Source organism: Cricetulus griseus, chromosome 2 (genome assembly GCF_003668045.3).
Source record: "Cricetulus griseus strain 17A/GY chromosome 2, alternate assembly CriGri-PICRH-1.0, whole genome shotgun sequence".
NCBI lineage: Eukaryota > Metazoa > Chordata > Mammalia > Rodentia > Cricetidae > Cricetulus > Cricetulus griseus.
The window spans coordinates 194,357,185-194,380,307 of record NC_048595.1 but is presented as its reverse complement, the minus strand read 5'-3'; the positions used below and the strand labels follow the sequence as shown (position 1 = coordinate 194,380,307).

Genomic DNA, 23,123 nt, shown 5'->3' with positions numbered 1-23,123 from the left:
CCCAATGATGCAACAGAGACTTAATCTTAGTGGTAAATAACAGCTATATAATTGGACTAAGGCTCATTCAATAGGAAAGAATTATTCCTGGTACTATAAACCTAGACAACTACCCATAGATAGATCATGGATGCTAGAGAACCACCTACTACTATCACTTTCCTAAACCAGTATAATTTAAAAGTATATACTAAACATTTATCCTCATGCTCACAAACAAGTGTAGCTCTCACCCATCATCACAGAAGCTTTCTATTTTATTTTTTCAGGAGATTGAGACCATTACAGACCACAAGTGGTCAACATGCAGAGAACAGCTGATTGTGAGATGCTCAACCCTAGTTGATACATCTACAATACAACCCCTATAATTCAGTCTCAGAGGATGTCTTAGCTAAGGTTTCTTTGGCTGTGATAAATGCCATGACCATAAGCAACTTGGGGAGGAACATGTTTATTTTGCCCACACTTCCACATTATAGTTTGTCACTAAGGGAAATCAGAGCAGGAACTCAAGCAGCATAGGAACCTGGAGGCAGGAGCTACTGCAGAGACCTTGGAGGAGTGCTGCATCCTTGATTTCTTCTCATGCCTTGCTTAGCCTGCTTTCTTACAGCTCCTAAGACCACCAACCCAGGAAGAACAATGACCACAGAGAGATGCCCCCTCCAACAATTATCATCAAATGCATCACAGACTTGCCTACTGATCGATTTGGTGGGAGCTGGTAAGTTTTCTCAAATGAGGTTCCCTCATTTGAAACTGACTCTACTTTGTATTGGGTTTATGTAAAACTGGCCATGGAGAAGGGAATATCATGGAAGAGAGGGCAGGAAACTTGTAAGAGCCAAAAGACTAGGACACCTGCTGTGAGACAGTGCTTTCTATATATGACAGAGGAGCTTTGCCCATGAATTACAAACAATATGATTACTAAACAAGACCTAAATAATGATAACACTGTTTGACATTCAAGTACAGATAAGAGAAATCTCACCAGTTTCCAACCCTAGATGAAGAACTATAGATAGTCAATGGCTGTTCAGAGGGGGAGAATTAGCTTTCTCCAGGGATGAGCCCCAGGATAGATTCTCTAATCCCAGATTGTCAGCACTAAATGCATATACACATGAACAATACTTGAGCAGCACCAATGGGCTCAGCAGTTTGTGTGTGTGTGTGTGTGTGTGTGTGTGTGTGTGTGTGTGTGTGTGTGTATGTGTGTACATATATGTAAAATAATAAAGAAGAGGTCAGGAATTTAAGGAGTGGGGAGAACACATGAAGATCTTCAGAGGCAGGGAAGGGTGGAAATGATTTAAAATTATAAAAAAATAAAATTCTAAATTAATAAATTCCCCTTCCTAATACTTAAATGTAAGAAAACTATAAATAAAAGCATAAAAATTTAATGAAATAAAGTAGAGTAAAAGAAAATGTGTATTATCTGAAAATGGGATAAAATAATGAATAAAAAATCAAATGCTCAAAAATGGTTAAGCAGGAGGCTTTCATTTAAAAAGGGTTAAACAATGCTTAGTCTTACTACAAGTTGATTTGCCATGTTTTATTTATACTCATAGGAGACCTACCCTTTCCTGGATGGAGATGGAAGAGGAGGGGATTGGGGGATTGGAGATGGGAGAGGGGAGAGGGGAGAAGGGAGAGGGGGACTGGGAGGGGAGAATGCAGGGGAGGCTGTGGCTGGGATGTAAAATAAATGGAAGAATTTAAAAAATAAAAAGGGTTAAACCGAAGATTTTTTATATGCATATGAAGAGAGGATCTGTGAGCTGAAAAGGAAATATGACTAATTAATGCTCTCCATGGCAAAATCAGGAGTGGTGAAAACATCCGGATGTTAGAAAGGCTGTTTACCATAGAGTCAAAGAACTGTCAAGAGGAATGGAGAAAGGGTCAGAGATTACATAAGCCTCTACCATTTCCAGAACCTTTACACTGAAGAGTGGGTTGGATTCAGAGAAGGAAGAACGAAACACCTAACCCTTTGCTAATATTGCAGAACTTTAAAGAAAAACATCCTGTTAAAGCCACTCAGAGAGAGGAGGAGGAGGAGGATTATCTTCAGGGAATAATAACCATGAAACCATATTAGGCTTTGAGAGGCCACCAACAACAACTAAAGAAATACCGACATCATGGAGCAAGAGGTAGATGGTTAGCCTATGTCATTTACTTTATCATGAACATGTAAATGAGAATGCTTTCCCAAATCTTCTATTTTCAGGTACTTTACAGTGCATCAAAATTCTTTACATGTGATGAGTTTTGTCCTGAGAATGCACTGTCTAGAAGTTTTATGACCCAGAAAAGGTTAGTTAATCCTTCCATTTCATTTTCTTCATCTATAAATAGGAGTCCTAATGCGTTACTATGAAATTTTATGTCTTAAGTGAAATGATACATATGAAATATCTAACTGCTTGAGATACAGGAAGCAATAAATGCCATCTACTAATACTATCATAGTTTATTGCACTATCACAATGTCTCTGTGGAAGAGGGTTTATTTCTATTTTCCTTTGGACTTGTCTTATTTGGTAGTTAACACCCTATCCAGAATTACAATTAGGTCTAGGACCGAAATTTGTGTCTCTTGGACCCAGGGTTCTGAGTTTTCTTTTCAATTACTGCTCCTATACAAAATATTTTTCGATAAAGAACTTACTCTAGGCTGTGCCCTGCAGAAGATAACATGTCCCCAAATTCTCAAAGGTTCAAATAATCCCTTTGTATACACTGGCTTATTGGAGGTGTTTCACATACTCCTGAGCCAGTTTATACGTTAATGCTGCCTGGGATTTCTATTGAACTGTGCATTGCTGTGTCTGTAAGGGAGACCAGAAAATGTAGTTTTCAGTCTGGACACATTTTATTTCTCAGAAAAATCAGATGTGCCTGAGTAATTGGGGCAACAGTTGATTATTGGTTAGACAAGTGCCATAGAATAAAAGAGGTGTGATGAAAGACCCAGCTGGCACCTTTGGAAGGAAGGCCATGAAGAACATCTAAAATGCCCTGCCAATTCTCCATAAGGTTCTGAAAATATGGTCCTGACTGACCTCTGGCTTTGCTCAGCATATGCCTTCAGGTTCTTGAACAGGCCATACCTCATCCTTTACTGATCTCTTCTTCTTGGGGCCCCATACACTACCCTACCCACAGCATACATTCATACCACCATACCTCAATCCATATTTTGCAAGGCTATCTCAAAAGTGCAATGATGTTATGAGGGGGACCGCTCTGTCCTCCAAGTTATGGTTTGGTTCTCCATCCATCTGCCAGTGAATCTCTTGAGTCCACTGGGCACACTGCCATGACAATGTCTACCAGATTATGCTTTAAGTTTGGGTTTATGGCCAGCCTTCCTTTCACCTGCTCCTAAATCCTAAAACTGTTCACAAACTAAAGGCAGAAAAACTATTTTTAGGAGGTTGGATTTGAAGTGTGATATTTTTTATTCATCAGTTGTTTACACAGAACCTAGGATATGCAGAAGACCAGAAAACATTTATGGTACAAAGAAATTAACAATTTTTTCTGAGTATAATAGTAATTCATAAAGAAAAAATATATATGGAGAGAGAGAGAGAGAGAGAGAGAGAGAGCGCAATATTGATACCAGTCATTTCCTGGAGGGTCTTAAAAAGGCATTCTGGGTGTAGAGGGTTACAAAGACTTTCTTTTCTTTTTCTATGTTGTATAACTAACACAGTCATTTTTTAGAGGAGAATAGTGAGGACCCTGAAGGTGAAAAAAAGGTGAAAAAGCAACTAAATATTGAGCAGGGCCTAGAACCCTAGTATGGCTATATCTACTTTACAATTTACATGCATAAACTTCATGCTGGGGCTGACAGACAGTCTTGGCCCACGTTGTTGTCTGTCCCAAGGAGGTGTTCCATGGGTCTCCAGAGCTCAAGACAGCTAGCTAGCTGCCTGGAAGGATGAGTCTTGCTGAATCGGTGAGGGGTATTCATCATGTCCACAGACAGAAAGATGAAAGAAGGGAAAGGCTAGGGGCTTTATTTTTGAGACGAAGAGGAAGCAGAATGACAAATGAAATAAACCAAGAATCCCACATCAGAGCAACCAGAGATCCGATCTAAGACAGGCATTGCATCCATCAACACTGTTCTGACAAGCAACTAATTAAATCTCTCTGGGGAGAAGGTTCCCATCTCAACTCGGGGTAAGTGCTAAGGCCTAAGCCTGCTTAACACATAGAGTTTAGACAGGACAGCTTCCCAGATGGCCTGATAATCCCTCCATAATCCTGACACCCAAGCTCCACTGGGAAATGAACAGAGGCAGTGGATCGTACAGAAAGTAAACAGCAGAACAAGAAATGCAAAGGCCTGTGTTTAGTGATCACTTGATATCAATTTCAAGAAACTGAGTGGTTGTTTTATAGGCTCTTCTAAGAGACTTTGATGGAATAAACATTTTCCCCCTCTTACATATAAGCAACCAGTGACAGAGACTGTGGATTCTCTGTGCCTGTCACTCAGCTCGAAGCCCATATTCCATTCATAATTTGTATGTGGTTCAAACTTTGCCACTGTACGACTTGCAGTCATTAACCTGCTAGTTTCCTATTAGCTTCCATGAGAAGGCCAAAAATGGAGAATTGAAGGCCAAAGAAAGGGAAACTGACTTTTTGGTTTCTCTGTCCTGATATCACCAGCCTGGTGTAATAGCTGTGGTCTCACCCACAGTGGCTTTTCCAGTCACTCCTAGTTTTGTCAGACCCACTCAGGTGGACCAAGGCATCTGGGTGACACTGCCTCCTCAGAAACCTGAGCACTCTCCCTTCAGGGTCAGCCTCACCTCTTTGCTTGTTGTATAACTAATACAGTTGTATGAGTGGGTGGCCACTGCTTCCTCTGGTTGTACCAAGACTGATGCATTTTAATCAGTCCTCTGTATTGGAGCCCCTCTGGCTGAAGCTCTTCATAGGCTGTCTGTTTTATGACTGAATGTAGACTGACACAGATATATGAAACATCCTGTCCAATGTTGTGTAGCCAGTGGCCATTGTGGCCATCATTAAATCTAGGTTTTCCACATAAATTGAGACAGATAGCTATGCTATGGGGAGCAAAGACCACAGTCAATATACAACTGTTGAAATGAATCAGTGTCTATGTTTTTACTAAAATAGTAACACTAGTATCTTGCTTTTGTAGTCATCTCAATATTTGGAGAGGAAAATATACAATAGGTGTGGATGGAACTTTTCAGACAGAACAGGCTTAATCTCAGTTCTGCCACATAACAGCCACATAGAGTTTAGCAAGATACTGAGCCCTGCTGCGACTTATTTTTCTATCTATGACATATGGTATCTCAGAGTATTTTTGAAATGACTCAGTTAGCATAATATACACGTCAAGAACTTTGTAGAGTTTCAAATTGTTTTACTACTTACAGTCTCAAAGTTAGTCTGCCCTTATTTCACAGATACTGGCAGAAGGCAGGAGACTCATGGTTAGGGACAAAGAACTTTCTCACTCAAGACAAAAGCATTAGCCAACACTTCCCATGGTTGGTACTGGTTGCACATGACTCCTAGGTCTCATAGGGACTCCTAGGTCTCATGGGGGCTCCATCATAGAAGACTGCACACATAGTAGGTCTGCTACAGAAGATGATTGCCAAGCTTGGGTGTTCACCACTTTTACTGTAATAGAGAGCAAGACTGAATGAACTTATCTGGGGAAACATTACCCCAGGTCGTAAGACCTTTTTCCATGTAAACTAAAATCATGAGAAATAAGAGCAGTTGAGGTTTTTCATTTTCAATGTAACCAGCAAGACCAGGCAAAGACACTTGAAGCCCACCTAGCCTGCCTCTCCCACATAAATAACTAACAGCTTACTAATTATAGGAAATTGTAGCTGCTATCACAAATCTCACAGAATCCAATCACAAAATAACAACTTCCGTAATGTATAGATGCACATGCTGGCTAGAGAAGTGAACAACTTATTCAAAGATAATATGGTTTGGGGACCTTATGATTGTGGGTTCAATAATGAGACATCCTGACCCAGGATTCTAAGCCATTCCTTTCCAGGATGCCTGTTTGCTGGGAAGGCTGTGCAGGTCATCTGTCAGGCTGCTGAATGAGATTTAGGGCTCGGCTCCAGTGTCTACAGAATTCTGAACCTTAAAGCCAGGGACTTTAAAATAATTTGTTCTGCTAGACAACATGAGAGTACATTGAGCTATGTGCACTGAGGTCCTTGCTTCCCAATGAACTTCCTCAGAGGACAATTAGCAGGGGGAGGGATAGACGTAGGAGAGGTGAAAGGGGAGGCAGGGAGGGCCTCCATCAAAGCAGCTTCACTTTCAATGGGATTATGGACTACTTGTAATAACTCTTCTAGAAGGAGGGAGGGGATATGAGCCATGAGTCCCTGGTAGTCAGAAGACCGAGGCAGGAGGATCAGTTCAGCCTGTGAATTTGAAACCAGCCTGGATAGCATACTAAAACCCCATCTAAAAGCTGAGAGGGATTCATATACAAAAATCTCATGCTGAACTCAACTACGTTTTTAAAGGGAGAAATGAAGACTCAGAAACATGACAGGATTTGGCCAAGCTTACACAGCATGTGATGCAACCACTTCTCACCCTGTTCTCCTGGATGGCAGACCCTTAAGTATTCTTTGCACCTGGCTGGGGTGACCATCAGTTAAGAATAATGACTGTTATATAATGGGTTGTCCCTTTAAAAGCAAACAATATCAAGCTACTGAAAGGAAGTCATGTGCTTAGAATTCCCTGACTAGACATGACAATGAACTCCTTACCAGCCACGGTGACATGATGTCTGTAACTAGAAAAGCTTGGTGTCATCAATAATGTGATAACACCAAGTAATGAACTGGGTGATTCATTCACTATCCCATTTAAATATTTTCTGAAGGCCAGTACATACTAGACTCCATGTTAACTCTCAGGGATAAAGGTACAAAAATGATCAATTTAATGAGTTAACTGGGAATTTCTTATTATTTCTTTATCAGAAGGGTACATTGAGGATTATTGAGCAAACCATGGGTAGGTATTAGTTGGGTGCTAAAGACATTACACTCAAAGTTTCTGCTCCCAGAGTAGTGGTGGAGAGTTAGCTAATATTTGTTTGTTTTACAATGTAATTATCATTAAACAGAGATGTACCCAGTAACACACACACACACACACACACACACACACACACACACACACACACACACACACACAGTCATGCTCACCCAGCTTTGGGTGTGGGGAAAAGTGGACCTAAAAACACTCAAGAGGACAGTGAGATCTGGAGAAGAGGGAGGGAGAACCGCCCAATCTCCTCACCTGTAACACAGGAATAAGCACACCTTACCCTCAGGGATACTATGCAGGTGTGATGAGATTATCACGTGAAAGGTCTATCCCTGCAGGTGAATGCAGTTAGACCCAGTTCTCTATCTTCTCAAATACAAGAGATGACCAGGGCATTATAGCTATATCTCCTGTAGCAGATGGACTGTGAGGGCAGCAGCCCCCAGAAGAAAGAATCCTTTGTCTGCAGCTTCCTTAGCACCAGGTCCCAGCGAGTAATCTACTTTAGACATTGGCCTTGGAAATCAGCCCACGCCACTAGCCACTTCATTAGGGCATTTCACCCTGTGGCTAAGACTACACCAAACACAATTTTTCTCTAAAGTGATTTCCTCTCCCACTGTCTCTTCCCCCACCAAGTGATTTATGGCTCACTGAGAGCCTTTTCCCTTATAACACATCTGGCCTTCCTACCTCAGCCTGCAGGGAGGGTGTAATCCTATGTTTGCAGTTTTGCAGATGGTTTCTATGGAAATTATGACAATATTATAGCTATTGTGGAGCCACATCACTGCTGATTAAACAAGGAGATGAAACTTGAAAGGAGAAATAAATTTGGAACCAAACATCAAGCAAGTCCTTGGAGACAATGAATAGTTTTCACGAAATTGTTCCTATCAACAGCAACAATAACAAGCTAATGTTGTTTTTGTATAAACAATACAGAGGAGGGCTGTTTCTCAAGCCCTTTGTACAGGCTCCACAGTACAGGCTGAAGCAGGCCTGGGGCCAGTGCACATTGCAGTAACCTCAAGTAACAGCTGGCAGCTTCTGGATATGTGTCAGGAGGATTGAGGTATGTCATTGGAATAAATGAATGTCCCACTTTTCCACAGTGTCACACAAGATCCGGCTATAGTTGCTCATGACTGGGCCTGAGTCGCTAACTATCTTCTCAAATAACCAGAAGAACTGCAAAGTGGAAATGTGTAGGTAGGGACGAAGAATGGTCAGCATCTGCTAATAGCTCTCGAATGTGGAGACAACAAAGAGACAAACGACAGACCACACCTTCCATGGACAGATTCTCACCTTCATGCTTCCTTATTTTTCTGCACCTGGCCTGTGATTTTTAGATCACTATTTCTTGTTGTGGCTTATGAGAGGTTTATTGTTCTTCTTGTATCCATATAGATTTTGTTTATTTCTATTATATGTGTATTAGTGCTTGCCCAAATGTGAGTCTGGGCAGCACATGTTCTCAATGCCTTAAGAGGCCAGAAGAGGATGCTATATTCCCATGGGACTGGGGTCACAGATAATTGAGAGCCCCCATGGGTGCATGCTCGGAATTGAATCTGGTCCTCCAGAAGAGCAGGCTGTGCTCTTAATCACAGAGCTGTCTCTCCAGGCACTGTGGTTCTTTTTCTTTCTAAAAGAAGTTTACTACTTTTTTATCTAAACTATTTATATTATTTAGGTGTGTGTGTGTGTGTGTGTGTGTGTGTGTGTGTGTGTGTGTGTGTGTTGAATGCACTTGAGTGTGGGCCATGTGCCATATTGTTCCTTTGAGACAGGGTATCTCCCTGCACCAGGAGTTTTGTGACTCTCTTTCCTCCACCTTCCACCTCAGGCCTGGGGTCATAGGTATGTGTGGTCCTTTGCAGTTTGTATGTGGGTATCTGGGGATGGGCATTTGAACTCGGGTCCTTATGCAAATGCTTTGCCCTCTAAGGCAGCTACTCTGTCTTGCACTGCTGTTATTCAATTAGAAACATAACTCAAGGCATTATAGAGAATACGGACAAGGAAGAAACAGAATGAAATATGCCCCCCACTATTTTTCTACTCAGAAATGTATCACTGATAAAATTTTTTAAGCTCTACTCAGCTCTTTGAAACTGTGGCTATGTTTGGGTTTGGAAGTATAGACTGAATTTCAGCTTTGGGCCCCATGAGAATTGTGATTCCTCTCTAAGTTTCAGTTTTCCTACCCAGCAAGCTGATGATAACTTCTTTCTGAGGACTGGGAGAGGGGATGAGGTGGAGTGCTTTCTCACATCATCACCATTCTGCGCCATCATCTGTATGGCTGTGTACTTTGGGTCATCTGTGTCATAATTCATTTATAATTCTTTTACTTAATATTTTCAGTTATGTTGCATATTTATTATTAAAATACATAAGGTGACTTCTTCAAACATAATCTCTAGTTCTTTGTTTCCTTGTGTTATTCAACAGAAGGATTTGACTAAACTGACATATTCCAGAGAGACTAAATATATATGACTGGAGTGGACCCTGAAGAAGGCAGGCTGTAGCACGTGACATGTTCTCTCATAAAGTTGGGAGAGACTGGAAAGAGTGCTCACATTAGAAGAAGGAAATTTAGGTGAAAGTTCTACCCATTATAGGTATTTTCTACTAATTGGGTAAATTAATACACACCTAAAACTTTCCCTCATGAATGAGACATGGACCTGATCTCTTCCTTCACACATAAACTGGGTATAACTATCATGGTTCCCTCTGAGATTGTGTGTGGGTACAACAAAATTAAATTAATAAATACATAGAACTTTACAATTAGAAATTAGAAATGACACACCACTATTTACAGTGAGTAAAATGTGGAAAGAATCCAGTGTTCATGGTGGAAAAATAAACTCTGCCATACCCATGTGGTAGGACATTACCCTGCCAGAAAAATAGAGTTCAGAAAAATAGAAAACACAAACTGAAAATATTACATTAAATGAAGGAAAGAAAACACAAAGCATACATATCATACAACCTATTCATGTGGAGTATCCAGGATAAATAAATTCATAGCAAGAAAGACCATACTAGTAGTTGTTGCAGGCTAGAAGGAAGAAAGAAATGGAGAGCAAATGTTGAAAGGCATACAATCTTCTTTGGGGGGTAATTGGAAATTTCTAGAATTAGTTATTTGTCATGATTATAAAGTCTTAAAAACATACTTTGTATCACTCAAGGGTCATTGAATGCTATGTATATTTTACCACAATTAAAATACAGTGTTTTCATATAATATGCACTTAGTTTCATTTTCATCCTTATTCCCCTCTCAAGATTTTATTTATTTTTTACACTTAAAGTGAGATAGTAAGACCATACTATCAAACTGAAATTTAAAAGTGCTTTTAGTCAGGAACCCACAGTCTGCTTGGGTGAATTTGCTTCACGCTACCTAACTTTCTGAAGTCACCAGTCTTCTGCCTTCCTCATCTTGTACTTCAAGAGCACACTGTGCTCCTCTAAGCCTTCATATTTGAAGGTGCCTTTGCTTTTGTATTCAGTTTCTTCAGGAACCTCATAGATTGGTGAGTGACCCACTCAGGGGCAAAGGGCAGATGCTCAGTAAAATCTGATGGGCCTAGGGTGAGCCAAAGGGAAAGTGGAAGAGCCAATAGAGAGCCAGTGATTCTCACTGAATGTTGCCCCCAGTCAGTCCTACCTCTGGCTGAATTCTGATCTAGGACAAGTTTACTGAATAGTGAACACACATCTTCTAATGAGTCAACATCTCACTTTCCTAAAGGAGAGCCTTCCCCTACAATGTTTGAAGCACATGTATTGAGTAAGCTTTTATTTCAGCTTTCCAAACTCTATTTCTTTACTCAGTTGACATGTCTTAGGTGTGAGTGAGTCTAACCTTGTCTCCATCCACTTAGTGATATCATGTGCTGTTCATAACTCCAAGAGTGTTTCTTTCCGTGTACCTCTTCTCCATGCAGCTGCAGATATTTATAGCCTTCCTAACTCCCCCTTTCTAGCATCCCAGCAAAGCTTTGTTTTCAGCCCCTCCTTCCTAATCACTCTGACTTCCTTTATTTGTTTCTTTCCCTCTGTAATTTATAGATAGTCCTCCTCAAACTCCCCTATTCTCCTGTGTTTGTTTTTCAACAAACCTTGTTTCACTTCATAAATCTGCATTCTCTGAATAGCTTGCATTTTTCTCCTCCTCAATGCCAGGTATGTATTTATTTTTTAATTTCCTCTTGCAATCTTAGGCATCTGAAAGAGGAACAATCTGAAATGCCTTTCAGATTTCCTTGCTCAGTTCCGATGTTTACCTCAGAGTTCTAAATCTTTTCTTTGAAAATTTGGTAGGGTTTGCTTTTCTCTTGACTACAGCATGAGTGTGTGTGTGTGTGTGTGTGTGTGTGTGTGTGTGTGTGTGTGTGTGTGCTCCCACACGCATGCACACACACACACACACACACACACTCAGAAAGACATAAAAACAGATGTAGAATACACACTTCTCTCTCTCTCTCTCTTTCTCTCTCTCTCTCTCTCTCTCTCTCTCTCTCTCTCTCTCTCTCACACACACACACACACACATACAAACACACATGCACACACAACCCTGTGACTTTTTTCTTATAGTCAAGAGAAACACAGGAGATAGACAAATTACCTATAGGTCACTCTTTGCAAATAAACTATCATTGGCATACAGTTTGTGTATGTGTGTGTGTACTTCTTTTCTATGAATTTTTTTTGCAAAGCACAACTGAGTAATTGAGCACATATATTATTCTTTATAAAGACTTAAATACTTGTTATCTGGTGTTTATGAGAAAAGTTCACAAACTTTTTTTCTACACAAATGAAAGGCATCACTCATTTACAAAGTCTTAGTTGATAGCATGTATATTGGATGTACTATCTTCATTTTAAACCCTTTAAACACAATTCAAACTCCCCACTCCCTCTTCTCACCCTGAAATCTCACTGAAAATACTTCATAGTGTACCACAGATTGACTTCATAATTCCCTCTTGGGTAGTGTGTAGAAGAAAACTATATCCCTAACAAACTTATGATATATTGTCATTCATCAACTATATTTTTCTTCTCAAGCAATATCCATTTGTTATACAACTTTCCATTGCACTGGTTTTATTTATTATGATCTAAGTGCCAGGAAGTGGGAATATTACCCAGAGGAAAAGAACTCCTCCCTAGCCCACTTATAACCCAGCACAAGCAAGGCATATTTTTTCATTAGAATACTTTAGCTGGAAATAAACCAAATGGATCGGCTTTCAACAGATATCATTTAACAATAACAATGTGTGGGACCCTGGGTCCTGTGCAGTTGGATTAAGGCTTGTCCCTGGCACCATCCTTTGAACAATATCTACCCTTAGTAAGTGCTTTACAATCAATGTACCAGAAAGACACAGAGGCCAATGAAAATGACCACTAGGCAGTTGGGGTGCAGAGTGACAACTGTGTGCTCTTTTCCCATGCCTCTTTTCCTTTGCTCTAGCTCTTAGCCTTTTCTCTGGATCTCATATATGCTGATATTTTCTTTTTCTGCTCTGATACTGTGACATCCTTGCAGATTTGACCAAACTCTGTTTCCACATTTTCATCTCAGTTCTCACTCATGTCATTGAAAGTGTGTCACTTTCAATGTTCACCTTAGTTAAGCCAGTGTCACAGGTTGGCTTCCATTGGAATGTGACACTTAGGAGTGTAGTGTGAAAAAGAAAGCAACAGACATGGTTAGACATCTCATGGCTACGGAAACATTAATCAACAAGTATTATGAACAATAACTTTGATTGTTTAGACAAAAGGGAGCCATTCCCTTTATTAAATTCATACCAGAAGAAACAGAAAATTATGGAGGGTAGATGTACATTTACTAAATTAGTTGTGTTAATAATTAATAACTTCAAACCCAAGGCATGAAGACTAGATGGGTGCAATGATGGATTTCCCAAACATTTAGAAAAGAAATTATACCAATTCTCTGCAGTCAAAGACAGAAATATACATATCCTAACCATTCCTTAAGACCAACATTATTATAATACTAAAGCCAGAGGTATAAACTACAAAAAGAAAACTATACACTAATATTTCTTTTAGATACAATTAAAAAATACTCAATGAAAATTAGAAAATCAAATACAATAGTAAATATAAATAATAATTATATACCACAACCAAGTGTTATTTGTATCAAATGTACAAAGATTGTTCGACATTTGAAAGTCAGTTAATATAATACATAATTTCAACAGGGTAAACAAGAAAAGAAATTACATAATTATATGAATAAATGCAAGAAAAGCAATTTACAAAATCTAGACCATTCATGATTAAAACTGAGAAAATTACAAAAGAGGAAGAACACCCTCAACTTGATAAAGACTTGTGTACAAAAACCTACAGCTGACATCATACTTAATGAGAAGAAATACAAAACCTTTCTACAAAGATCAGGAATAAAGTAGAATATACCCTCTTATCAGTGCTATTAAATAGTATAGTGGAAGCACTAGCCAGAGCAATTACACAAGAAAAGGAAATAAAGGTACACTGATTGGGAGGAAAGAAATTGAAGTGGTGCCACAATAAATAAAAGAAACTAACCCGTGGTGTCATTTACCCAAGGGTAAGGAACTTATTTCTTAATTAATATTTTACAGGAGTCTCATTAAGGGAGAAATTTTATAAACCTATAGATTCGGTACAGTGCAAACATAACCATATATTATCAACCCATACCCACCACACATGTGGCTTTCAACATTTGAGGGACATTACTTTCAGTGTCTTGCTACTTAGGTCTAGTCACCACATTATACACACACCTACACCATTCTGAGTCAGAGGCATGAGTAGGCCATGGGGGAGAAATGGGGAACATGGAAAAAAACACAGGTATGCACTTAGCTGAGTTTGTAGAAGTTAATTACATTACATCAAAGTAAGACTGATGACAATGTTTTCCTCAAAGGTTAATTAATCTTAAATAGCTGAGTATACAGTATAAAAGCAGAATAAGTACAGTTATAAATGATCCTAAAAAAATTGATTTGGTTACAGGTTGAGTGAAAGTTTGACTTGTGAAAGACAAGCTATAGGCAGCACTATTCAGAAACGTCATTCCCACAGAAATAATCCATCATTTCCCATTAATGACATAAAATCATCTATGTAGAAAATGAAAAAAAATAATTGATGCTCAAAAATTCTTCCTGAGACTAATGAAGATAGAAAGAATACAGGAGTCAAGATATATGTGCAAAAGTCAATTGTTTTCTTATATAACAGCATCAAACAGCTAGACTTAAATAAAATATTATTATGTACAATAGCACTCACTGACCAAATAAATGCTGTAAGTCTAACAAAATATGTATAAGATGTATATGAGGAAAGCTGATGAAAGATCTGAAGTAAAACCTGAATGAATGAATGAATGAATGAATGAATCATTCATCTTCATAGATATAAATACTCAATATTGTCAAAGAGTCACTATATTACAACTTGATCTGCAGATTCAATACATGCCTAAATTTCAGGATATCATTTTGCAATTATTGCCCAAATTACTGTAAAGTAGATATGAAAATGAAAAAGACCCATGATAACCGACAAATGTTGAAGGATAAGAATAAAGATAAAGAAACCGACACTACTTAGCTTTAAAACTTAGTACAAAGCCACAATTATCAAGTCAGTGTGGTATTGGCAAAAGAGCAAATATATCAATCAATGGATCTCAAACAATAGCCTAGAAATAGATTGGCACATAGTCAATTGATTGTTCCAAGAGGCAAAAACAATACAGTGGAGGAAAGTAAGTGTCTTTGCAATAAATGATGCTAAAACAACTGAACACCCATGTGAAAAAAAGTACAACCTTTACTTTACTTTATTTGAAACAGAACAGACATAGAGACATGGAATACTACAAAACTCTAAGATAACACAAGAGAAATCAGAGACAACCTTGGGAATGAGACGGCGCTTTAGAAACAATACCAACTTTGCAATCCCCAAATTAACTAACTTGGTAAGCATTCAGAAATTTGCTCTCTGAATGATAATATCAAAGCAAGAAGAAAAGCCAATGGGAGAAAATAATTACAAAAGACACATCTGATAGATTGTTATTCAAGATATAAAACATTCTTAAAACCCAACAATAAGAACACAAACAATGCGATTAAAACTTGGTCCAAAGATCTTAACAGATTCACACAAAAGATCTACAGATGCAAGGCTGCAGATAAAAGGATGCTTCAGATCACCCTGATGCCATTGGAGAATTGCAAGTTAAGACAACAAGATGCCATTACACTTACTAGATATAAAAGGCTGACAACAGCAAAAGCTATTGAACTTTCTGAGTAACAAGACTCTTGCCAGATAGCATACAAATTGACAAAGTCCCAAATATATAATTGCCAAATGATTAATCAGTTATTCCCCTTGGTATTTATCCAAATGAAAATATTTGTTCTCACAAAATCTGGTAACATATGTAAAGTATCTTTATTTATAATTTCCAAAATTTGGAGTTACCCCTATTTCTTTTATTGGTAAAATAAATAATCTATGATATGGCAAAACAATACAATATTATTCAATACTAAAAAGAAATGAGTTATCAAGCATGGAGAGACACAGAGGAAACTAACATTTGTAAAATTCAGTGGAAAAAAGCCCATATAGACAGGAAAAATAGTGCATTATCCTAATTATAGTCAACTTCCTATAATCCACTAGCCCCCCATCAATAGACAGAGACAGCAGACTTAAGGAACTCAAATATCCAAGGATGACCGTATCTGGGTGGTGCTAGAACCAATTTTCCAAGGCTAACTTGTATCTGATATACTAGAAAGGTTAAGACTAAACAGTACAGTCATTAGTGGTTACAAGGTTCCATGGTAGGTACAGCACAAAGAATTTTAGGCACAGTGAAACTATTCTGTAACATGTTAGAAAGAGAGAAATGTTTGTGCATTTGTGTGAAACATAGAATGTGCAACACCAAGAATAAATCATACTGTGAACTATAGAACTTTATGGACTAATGATGTGTCAGGATAACCTCACCCATTGTGGGAAATAAAACACTCTCTTGCAGAGCAGTGATAGTAAAGACTGAAGTGTGTACATAGGGACAGAAGTGTATTGAAATTCTGTGTTTCCACCTAATGTGGTTGTAAGCATTTGCTAGGGTTTTGTTGTTGCTGCCACTTGTTTTGATTTTGATTTTCTCTGTTTTTGAGTAGCTTAGTCATTTCAGCCTACTCTAATAAAACACTACAAACTGTGTGGCATGTGAACAACAGAACTTTATTTCTTATACTTAAGTGGAGCATCAAAGCAGATTCCCTGTCTGGCAAAGGCATGCCTTTTGAATTACAGAAGGAACATCCTGGGTATGTCACATGATGAAAAGCATCTTTAGGAATCTTTTTCATACAGTCTCTGAATCCTGTGCATTCACAAGAGCTCTGCTCTCTACTCCCTAACAACCATGACACTAAAGGTGTGGATTTTAACATACATGTTGGGGTGGGGACAATTGTATTCAAACTCTGGTATATAGGAAAAGGGAACTTGAACCCAGAATTACTACATCTTCCCATTTAGTTTGGAAGTGTGTGGGGGTGGGTGGGTGTTGCAAAGAAGAGAGAAAAAAATCCACTATTGTGTTCATGGATTTTTCTCCGGAAGATTATGAAGAAATGTAGGCTATGATTTTGTTTTTTAATGTTTTCTAATTGTTTATCTGATTTATCTTTTTTTCTCTTCCTTTCTTCTTTTGAGATAGCTCTCAGTGTGATGCTTAAGTGGGTCCTACACGCCTCAAGCAATCCCACTACCTAGGCCTCCTGCATAACAGGAACTGTAGACAATCACCAATATATGGCATAATTAATCTTTGTTTATTTTTTCCATGTGTACCTGTATAGCTGGGATTCAGTAAATTTTCTGTGACTAAATTAGTAACAGACAAATGGAAAAAAGTGATTTGGAAACTCTCATTTTACTTACAGTGCTCTTTAAGCTGGACCTCTTTTGTTTGTTTTTTGTTTTGTTTTTTTGAGACAGTTTCTCTGTGTAGCCTAGAAAACCCTGACACTCCCTCTGTAGACCAGGCTGGGCTTGAACTCACAGAGATCTGCCTGCCTCTGCCTCCTGAGTGCTGGGATTAAAGGTGTGTGTACCACCACTGCCCTGCTAGAGCAGACCTCTGTAGTTCAATCCCACACATTGGGAGTGATGGACACAAATCAAAATCCATTTACACTTGGAATTTTCACAAGTTTCAGCTCCATCAATTTGAAATTTTCTCCTAGAAACTGTTCAGTGAGTGGCATACATCACTAAAGAACTGGCTAACAATGAGCTCATTATTGACAATGCTAAAACTTTACTATCCTGTCTATGCCTTCAGTTTAGAGAACACATGCTTCCAAACACTATCCCATTTGATTGGAGAAAAAAAAATCACAAGGTTAAAGAGAAAAAGAACAAGAATTATATTTGTATCTTTTATATTTCATCTCTTCCTCTCTTTTACCCCTGGTGTGTGTGCATGTGCCCACATGTGCAAGGGTGGAGGCTGGGAGTTGATTTCTGTTTTGGATAGATGGCTAGTGAGGGACCCCCTAGAGTGTGTCTGTTTCTGCGTCCCAGTGCTGGGGTTATAGACACATGCCTCCATAAGTAAGTACTGCATTCGAAACCCAGGTTCTCTTACGTGCACATCAAGCACTTAACCCACTGTGTCTGTCATCTGTCCTGCCCAGGACACTCTCATTATAGTTTCCATTGTTGCTTAAATTTTAGAGTTCTCGTACTCTATAAACACAATATTTTATATATAATGTGTTTATACACACATATACATATACATGTATTTGTATATATAAATATATGTGCCTGCAGGTAGATAGAATATCAAACATGCTAAAAAAAATTAGATAAGACCTTTGGAATCAGAAAAGTTTATAAGCACCGTTACCATAGTAACTATCTGGACCAGCCTGCTCATTTTATGAAGGAGGGAACTAAAAATCCAGCCAGTAAATTGTTTGGGGCTAAAGGCTGAGACTGCTAATAATTTTTCTGGTTTGGTTTGCTTTCCCTTTCTCTTTTTATTGTTCTTCTGATGAAGTTGAATTATCTTCCAAAATGCCATGAGGTCACACAAAGAACAGAGATACATTTTAACATTATTTTCCTAAAGTTTAATTTGGAAAGTTCTAATCCATACAAGCAGGAGTGGGGGTTCAGCCTGTACTCCTTTCAGTCAGTTTTCTACTTCTGAAAAGCTTTATATGTATCTCATGGGGCATTTCTACAGAGTGATGCCCAGCAGAAATTAAATCATGACCAGTATGAGCTACAGGAATTGCTGACAGAAACCCTAACAGACATCACTCCAGCCATCTTACACATAAGAAGAGTCAGCAAAACCCAGTTTCCAGGGACCATTAGTTTGAGGGAACCCTGCCAACCGCAGCATTACTTAGAAGACATGTTTTGTATGTTCCTTAAAACCCACTGCCAAACTTCCCAAGAGGGCTGAGAGTTTTCAAACACTTCAAGTTCGGGTGCAGGAACACTGGACTCAAGGCTATCCTGAGTTGGGAAAGCAAGATCTGTTTTCCCTAGGCGACATACATCCTCTCTTGCATTAGAGTATTCTCCTGTAATTCATTTACACTCCTGGGCTTGGGCTCTGGCAGCCAGGGGCCTTTATATATCTGAACTTCTATTTCTAATGGCAGAGCAAGGGAAGAAATACGAACCAAATTTAAACACTTAAAACTCAGGACGAAAAAAGTTAAGAGTCCACATATCTTACTTTGTTCAAATTCTCTCTTCTACCCCCAGATCCTTGGCTGACTTCATAGGGGAAACATCTTGTACTGAAGAACCTCATATGGGAAGCAGGGAACTAGCAAGGAGCCAAGGTCCCTGGAATGGAGTCAGCAGCAAACCCATGTAATCAAAGTGCCGTGGCTTTGTTTGCCTGGATGACAAAGCCTTTGAGGTATTATTTGTTCTTGTAGACACTGTGTCATATTTCTTCTCCTCTTGGTAATTTTCTTGTTGCTTTGAAAATTACACTTGGGCAGAAAAGCTTCTTACCAAATTATTAAAATGCACAAAGTTTTACTTATAATTGCCTTCCTGTTCACTTAGTGTCATATTATAAGTGTGAGCCAACCTTGGAAGACTTTGGCAGTATGAGTATCATGAGAAAAGTTTAAGCACATTGTTAAGATAGCCACTTACATATAGGCCTAGAATCACAAAATTAGTTCATGTGATGTTTGAAACCAAGAACTGGGTATTCCCTGTATAATGCAGAAAGCTTTTTACATTTTTATTCTGCCACACACGTCTGCTAATTAACCTATTCATAATTTCCTAAATACACTCATTCCTTTAAGAAGGGTGTGGTGATTAGTTTGTCAGAGAAACAAATGTGTCTTGATTTTTTTTAATCAGCACACTTCTCAATAATTTCTTAGTAGATTTAGATAGACTTGGACAAAAAGGATCTTGCATCAACTGCTCTCACGGGTAGGTCGACTCACACTCCGGCTTCTCTGAGCAAGCAGCAGGGCAACAGTGGTGTTGGTGGAAGATCTGTTTTTGCTTGCTGTTATCTTAACATGTCAGGATCTGGCACAATGCTCAGACTACTGAAATTAGAATAATAATGCCACTCATGGTCTACAAAAGGTGCTGGCCACAAAAGTCTGAGTTTAGGATGTAGACGGTATAAAGCTGGTAGGGCTGTTTCATATACTACAGCTCCAAAAGTACTGACCAATTATGGTAGGGAGCTATGATAGTGGTGAATCTACAAGGAAGAAAATAAAATTCTATAAGTTTTACTTTTTTAATTCATCGGAACCAGCATGGAATAGGTCATCACCCTGTGACAGAAGCTAAGAGTTTCCGGCAGCTGGAGTAACAAGGCGCTGACTATAAAGACAGTAAGACACAAATACTTAGTCATTAGCTGTAATCTCAACAACACAAGCATATGCTGCATGTAAATCCAGAAAGTTAAGCAGCCTAATGTACTTTGCCATGGCTGCATCCCATCTGGAGCTCCAGGTTCAGCTCATAAGCTAAGGCACTGTCTTTTCAGAAGAAAGTTTATGCAGCAAAGCATAGCCTGAGAAAGAACACAACAGTGGAATGGCCTTACAGGAGGAAGGTAAGGAAGCTATGGATAACAAAAACAATAAAGTCAAGCTGCTCAAGTCCAAGCACTCAGTAGGCAGAGGCAGGAAGGGCATCACAAGCTTAAGGACCTTGACTACAAAATGAGTTCCTAGCTACCCTGGGCTACAGAGTAAGACTTTAGGGAAAGTCAGAGGCAGAGGCAGAGGCAGACAGACAGCTAGATAGACATTCATGCATTTGTGTTTGTGCGTGTGCATGTGTGTGTGTGTGCGCTCGTGCACGCGCGAGTGCGCACACAGAGACACAGAAAGACAGGAGATTTCTCTCAAGCATATAAAGCAAAATGAAGCTGAATATATGCTAAGTTCTTATTATAAACAAAGCAGTCACTGTTAACATTTTGCAGATGAGAATCCAAGAGCACAAGGAAACTTAGTTATAGGCTTAAGCTAGATTATTGGCAAGAAGATGAAGCCAACTCCCCCAATCTCACCCACCCCCATACTCCATCCCTAGTTCTTGGGCAGATAGAGCTATTTATAAATTATTTCTAGTCTTAGAGGATTGTGGTAAGTATGTATTCCCCTAGTTCCTCTAAAGCCATGTATTTGCTTTCCCAATGAAAGCTGAGCTTCCATGACATTCATTACTTCTGCAAGAAAGTTTCCATGTCTGTGTGCAACTAATCACAAAGTCTTCCCACTGCTGATGTGTGTAGATGATCTCTGAAGGACAATCATGAACAGAACTCCCCTTGCGACCCTTGTAGACAACAGGCAGGTATGAAAGAAAGAAAAAAAGAAAGAAAGAAAGAAAAAAGAAAGAAAGAAGGAAGGAAAGAAGGAAGGAAAGCTGGTTGCTCTTTTTTGTTGAGCCATTGAGGTTTAGGGCTTGTTACTATGCCATTACCTTTTTGTTGTTTGGTTTTTTGTTTGTTTGTTTGTTTGTTTTTTCCAGACAGACAGGAGAACCAAAAACACATACTTAAAACCTTTTAAATGTTGCTAAATAAGGAGATGCTTACTCTTCTAAGATGAGAACTAAGAACAACCTGCAGAAGCCATATAGATAGACAAATTGGTTAACTTTCTAATCTGAGATGTTCCGAAGTTGCTTCATGAGGTAGGGGGCTCCCCGGAGATGACAGAAATGTTTAGGCCAGTGCAGATGTCACTTTGCATCAGGCTAGCAAAACAGATGTTTTAAATAAGGAGTTTTAATATCAAACACATCTCAAACACCTCCAATATGCCAGGCATCACAAGCACAGAGATAAATTCAAACACACAGTCCCTAGCCTCAAGGGAATAAGCCTCAAGTACAGAGCTAGATAACCTCTGTGTTTTTTTTTTAACAGTGTGATTAAAGAAAATTAGAGATAATAACATGGCCTGTATGAAGCAGACAGCAAGCCTGAACTTAAAAACCCATGTAGCTCTAGATGTCTAAGTCGTATTATTATTTTTCAATTAGAAGCCAAAAGTATAGAGTTTGTGAAAGGGAACAAAACAAGAGAATTGCTGGGTTTAAAGGAAGAACATTTTCCCTTTCTCTAGTCACCCTGCTTCAGTCTTGCAAACCAAGCATATTATCTGGCTTACATCAGGGGTGTTCCAGCAAGGGGAATATACTGACTCACATCAATTGTTTCTGACCTTTTCCATACCCTCCTGCCCCCCTCTTCTCATGCCAGGAAAAGGACATTTTAAGAGTGATGAAGTTAGACATGTAGAGAAGCAATTACCTTTCTATAAAGAGCTATTCTTCAGTTGAGCAATCTGCCAAAACCTTTCTAAAATACCAGGAGCTTTCCCTAAATGGGCTAGTGGGCTGGGCCTACGAGAGTCTCATATTCAAAGGAGGATGGGAAAATTATTGAGTAGATGAGTAATTATAAGGGATACTGGCATTGCCTTACAAAGGGCCCCTCTACACAGCACTGGCTTCCAGTCTTGCTTTCCCTGGTTGGTAACAGTACTTAAAAGTTTGTTCAAAACAAACCAAACCAACCAAACAAACAAAAAAACCTTCCAAAAATCGAAGCAGTGAGAGAAGATAAGCTGTCCTTTCTCTACCTCATTGCATTTTAATGGAAAAACAGCTCAAAGCAGGGTGAGTATTAACGGTAATCGCTGTGAAGCAGACATTTCCATTGCAGGATATTATTCATGATGGCATTAGTGAGGAATAATACATGGGGGCAGGGGCGGGCAGCTATTACCTAGACTGGGGTGAGGGCATCTGTTCACTGCTGTTCCCTACTTCAAACCCTACGATTTGAACTTCGACTCCTCCAGACCTCCGGGCCGGCTTTGGATTTTCTGAATCATACCTCTAACTTTCTATGAAATAAACACATAAGTCATCACAGTATCTCAGACAGTTCAGGACGGCATGAGTTTCTCTAAAACACACAGAGAAGAAATTAGCTTTGACATATGTAAGAGCGGCAGGGGGCCCGCAGCTCGTGCTAGTTTAATATGCACTCGTAATACCCCCGTCTATTTTCAAATATGTAATTTTTTTTACAGAGACAGCTGCATCCCTTGAGACCCAGGCTTGTGCCAAGTTATGTACACAAATATACTCTTCATAAACACAGATGTGAAACGTCATGCTACCACAGAAATGAGGCACGAAGATTCGGGTGTTTAGTGGCTCCACACCCAAAAGTTTTAGAAGTCAGAGAGGAGACCATTCATTCTGTGCTTTAATTCAAACTCTATAGAGATGACCCCATTTTCTTAGCATCAGTCTGGCCTCTGCCCTGG

At 39.1% G+C, this 23,123-nt stretch overlaps 1 protein-coding gene across 1 annotated transcript in view; it reads right to left on the bottom strand.

Moving 5' to 3' along the window:
* Positions 1-23,123, bottom strand: part of Dpysl3 (dihydropyrimidinase like 3) — a 107,077-nt gene that overhangs the window by 83,192 nt on the left and 762 nt on the right. The gene's annotated exons all lie outside the window — the stretch shown is intronic.